Raw genomic sequence first — 5,394 nt, forward strand, 5'->3', positions numbered from 1 at the left:
GCTACTTTGTGCTGGGGTGTAGCCTAGACCAGATCAGTCTCTTCAGTAAAAAAAAAAGAGAAGCATTTGGTGGCTTTAAGGCAATGGGAACTTGTGGGACATAATTCTCACTGCGCCTCCCATCTACTGTTGCTGCCCTATCTGGGGGAAAAATCTGAGGGATATTACTCAGTATTTTCCTTGTCATCCTCAGGTCCATGTGAGCAGTAGGACTTCACACGCCTGGTTGCTGCCTTTGCTGTCGGCAGATGGAGAGGTAATGCCATTTTTATTCCTGGGCTTAAAGGGACATGAAACCCACATTTTTTCTTTCATGATTTAGAAAGAGAATGCAATTTTAAACATCTTTCTAATTTACTTCTATTATCTCATTTGTTTTATTCTCTTAATATTCTTTGCTGAAAAGCATATCTAGATATGCTCAGTAGCTGATGATTGGTTGCTGCACATGGAAGCCTCGTGTGATTGGCTCACCCATGTGCATTGCTTTTTCTTCAACTAAGGATATCTAAAAAATGAAGCAAAATAAATAATAGAAGTAAATTGTAATGTTGTTTAAATTTGTATTCTCTATCTGAATCATGAAAGAAAGATTTTGGGTTTAGTGGCCCATTAAGAAGAAGACAAGGGCTCAGAGGATATTGGCCACTCAATTTGGGAATAACAGCCCTTAGAAAGAGAATATGGGGCTCTTTATTCAGGTATACTTTTCTCCCTTCAGGGGGGACATTTTAGACAGCAAATTGTTTCATCAAAGCCGCGTTTGAGCTTAGACTCTGTAGGAGACCTCTGTAGAGAAATATTCTCCCGGAGGTTTTATTAAAACATCATTCCGCCCGGGAGCTGACAGAGGAACTTACTTGTTTTCCCTAAAGGGTATGTTTTAAGTGTGTTATGGCGGTAATCATCTCATCTCCCGGCGGTTGCATAAGGAAACATGCCGACCGGGAGAGGAGTTGTCTGTACGATGTGTAAAGCCAAAACTGTAAACCTGGTTCAAGTCCAAGTGTGACTATGACAGAAAGTTTTTTTGTGTGATCGTTGTAAACAGGTGCTTTGACATGCTCTCCCTTCTCCCGGCGGTTACACAAGCCATGCCGACCGAGAGCTGCCTGTATGCCTTTGTCTGTGAACGCCCACGAAGGGCGGTCCTTGACAAGCACCATTTTCTTGCGCGCCCTTTTTTTACTCCCGTTGGTGTATTCACTTTACAATGTCACCTGGGAGTTAAGTGTTGTGCACCTGCCTATGCAGGGCGGTTCTTGGGGACACTATTTCTTTGGCGTGCTTCTGCAAAATCTCCCGGCGGTTCAATAAAGATACATGCCGACCGGGAGATATGTTATGTCGCCATCCATGTGTGGTGGTCCGTAGGTTTCCCCTTCTATATGGCTTAGTTTCTGTTAGGTCCAATCTGTTATGCTTTCAATTGTTAGAAGCATATTTGCACGGTAGCCAATGCTTCTCTGTTGCATTTTTCATGCATGGAGTGTTACCTTAGCGGTTCCTACTGAGGGGTAAAAGGGACTGAAATTTCCTGTGTTGCCATAGTATAGGGGTCCTGTGGGGCTCACAGGTAAAGCTGCTAAGTTTTTAATATTTTTCTGCAGTTCATACAAACAAACAAAAAAAAAGTTCTCTTTTAAAATTTAAAGAGACAGTACCATATATTCCTGTACTAACATGCTCCTTCTAAGGTAGTGGCGGTTAAACGTCTGGTGACACCAGTCAATCCCTGTCACAATTTAATAATTAAAGTGTCCAAAACATTATGTCCCACGGGCAGTTCTCTGCGGTTCTTGCAGTGACTTTGCGTTTATTGTACATAGCAAAGTCTAGTTACAGCCGTCTTTATATTGTTATTGTTTTTTTCTGCACGTCAGAAATAAAACGCTCCTTTAACATTTAAAGAGACAGTAACTTTTTTTTTCTGTAAATTTTATTACAGGAATTGCGGCTGTTTTTTGTTTGTTAACTCATCCTTGGTGACGCAGGATGGTGCACATTCCCACATGCATGAGTTGCTTCAGCATTAAGGAGACAGTAACGTCTTCTTCTGTGTGCATTGTATAATATATATTTCAGCTGTTCTTTGTTAGTTCATCCTTTATTTAGATATAGAGCAGTAGATGTAAAGCAGTAGATGTAGAGCAGTAGATGTAGAGCAGTAGATGTAGAACAGTAGATGTAGAGCAGTAGATGTAGAGCAGTAGATGTAAATCAGTAGATGTAGAGCAGTAGATGTAGAGCAGTAGATGTAGAACAGTAGATGTAGAACAGTAGATATAGAGCAGTAGATGTAGAGCAGTAGATGTAGAGCAGTAGATGTAAATCAGTAGATGTAGAGCAGTAGATGTAGAGCAGTAGATGTAAATCAGTAGATGTAAATCAGTAGATGTAAATCAGTAGATGTAGAGCAGTAGATGTAGAGCAGTAGATGTAAATCAGTAGATGTAGAGCAGTAGATGTAGATCAGTAGATGTAGAGCAGTAGATGTAGAGCAGTAGATGTAAATCAGTAGATGTAGAGCAGTAGATGTAGAGCAGTAGATGTAGAGCAGTAGATGTAGAGCAGTAGATGTAAATCAGTAGATGTAGAGCAGTAGATGTAGATCAGTAGATGTAGAGCAGTAGATGTAAATCAGTAGATGTAGAGCAGTAGATGTAAATCAGTAGATGTAGAGCAGTAGATGTAAATCAGTAGATGTAGAGCAGTAGATGTAAATCAGTAGATGTAGAGCAGTAGATGTAAATCAGTAGATGTAAATCAGTAGATGTAGAGCAGTAGATGTAAATCAGTAGATGTAGAGCAGTAGATGTAGATCAGTAGATGTAGAGCAGTAGATGTAAATCAGTAGATGTAGAGCAGTAGATGTAAATCAGTAGATGTAGAGCAGTAGATGTAAATCAGTAGATGTAAATCAGTAGATGTAGAGCAGTAGATGTAGAACAGTAGATATAGAGCAGTAGATGTAAAGCAGTAGATGTAGAGCAGTAGATGTAGAGCAGTAGATGTAAATCAGTAGATGTAGAGCAGTAGATGTAGAGCAGTAGATGTAGAACAGTAGATGTAAATCAGTAGATGTAGAGCAGTAGATGTAGAGCAGTAGATGTAGAGCAGTAGATGTAGAGCAGTAGATGTAGAGCAGTAGATGTAAATCAGTAGATGTAAATCAGTAGATGTAGAGCAGTAGATGTAAATCAGTAGATGTAAATCAGTAGATGTAAATCAGTAGATGTAAATCAGTAGATGTAAATCAGTAGATGTAAATCAGTAGATGTAGAGCAGTAGATGTAAATCAGTAGATGTAGAGCAGTAGATGTAAATCAGTAGATGTAAATCAGTAGATGTAGAGCAGTAGATGTAAATCAGTAGATGTAAATCAGTAGATGTAGAGCAGTAGATGTAAATCAGTAGATGTAAATCAGTAGATGTAAATCAGTAGATGTAAATCAGTAGATGTAAATCAGTAGATGTAGAGCAGTAGATGTAAATCAGTAGATGTAAATCAGTAGATGTAAATCAGTAGATGTAAATCAGTAGATGTAAATCAGTAGATGTAAATCAGTAGATGTAAATCAGTAGATGTAAATCAGTAGATGTAAATCAGTAGATGTAAATCAGTAGATGTAGAGCAGTAGATGTAAATCAGTAGATGTAAATCAGTAGATGTAAATCAGTAGATGTAAATCAGTAGATGTAAATCAGTAGATGTAGAGCAGTAGATGTAAATCAGTAGATGTAAATCAGTAGATGTAGAGCAGTAGATGTAAATCAGTAGATGTAAATCAGTAGATGTAAATCAGTAGATGTAAATCAGTAGATGTAAATCAGTAGATGTAAATCAGTAGATGTAAATCAGTAGATGTAGAGCAGTAGATGTAAATCAGTAGATGTAAATCAGTAGATGTAAATCAGTAGATGTAAATCAGTAGATGTAAATCAGTAGATGTAAATCAGTAGATGTAAATCAGTAGATGTAAATCAGTAGATGTAGAGCAGTAGATGTAAAGCAGTAGATGTAAATCAGTAGATGTAAAGCAGTAGATGTAAATCAGTAGATGTAAAGCAGTAGATGTAAATCAGTAGATGTAAATCAGTAGATGTAAATCAGTAGATGTAAATCAGTAGATGTAGAACAGTAGATGTAGAGCAGTAGATGTAAATCAGTAGATGTAAATCAGTAGATGTAAATCAGTAGATGTAAATCAGTAGATGTAAATCAGTAGATGTAGAACAGTAGATGTAGAGCAGTAGATGTAAATCAGTAGATGTAAATCAGTAGATGTAAATCAGTAGATGTAAATCAGTAGATGTAAAGCAGTAGATGTAGAACAGTAGATGTAGAGCAGTAGATGTAAATCAGTAGATGTAAATCAGTAGATGTAAATCAGTAGATGTAAATCAGTAGATGTAAAGCAGTAGATGTAGAACAGTAGATGTAGAGCAGTAGATGTAAATCAGTAGATGTAAATCAGTAGATGTAAATCAGTAGATGTAGAACAGTAGATGTAGAGCAGTAGATGTAGAACAGTAGATGTAGAGCAGTAGATGTAAATCAGTAGATGTAAATCAGTAGATGTAAATCAGTAGATGTAAATCAGTAGATGTAAATCAGTAGATGTAGAGCAGTAGATGTAAATCAGTAGATGTAGAGCAGTAGATGTAGAGCAGTAGATGTAAATCAGTAGATGTAGAGCAGTAGATGTAGAGCAGTAGATGTAAATCAGTAGATGTAGAACAGTAGATGTAAATCAGTAGATGTAAATCAGTAGATGTAAATCAGTAGATGTAGAGCAGTAGATGTAAATCAGTAGATGTAGAGCAGTAGATGTAAATCAGTAGATGTAGAGCAGTAGATGTAGAGCAGTAGATGTAAATCAGTAGATGTAGAGCAGTAGATGTAGAGCAGTAGATGTAAATCAGTAGATGTAGAGCAGTAGATGTAGAGCAGTAGATGTAAATCAGTAGATGTAGAACAGTAGATGTAGAGCAGTAGATGTAGAACAGTAGATGTAGAGCAGTAGATGTAAATCAGTAGATGTAAATCAGTAGATGTAGAGCAGTAGATGTAAAGCAGTAGATGTAAAGCAGTAGATGTAAAGCAGTAGATGTAAATCAGTAGATGTAGAGCAGTAGATGTAAATCAGTAGATGTAGAGCAGTAGATGTAAATCAGTAGATGTAAATCAGTAGATGTAAATCAGTAGATGTAAATCAGTAGATGTAAATCAGTAGATGTAGAGCAGTAGATGTAAATCAGTAGATGTAAATCAGTAGATGTAAATCAGTAGATGTAAATCAGTAGATGTAAATCAGTAGATGTAGAGCAGTAGATGTAAATCAGTAGATGTAGAGCAGTAGATGTAAATCAGTAGATGTAGAGCAGTAGATG

This window comes from Bombina bombina, chromosome 3, assembly GCF_027579735.1.
Source record: "Bombina bombina isolate aBomBom1 chromosome 3, aBomBom1.pri, whole genome shotgun sequence".
Classification (NCBI taxonomy): Eukaryota; Metazoa; Chordata; class Amphibia; order Anura; family Bombinatoridae; genus Bombina; species Bombina bombina.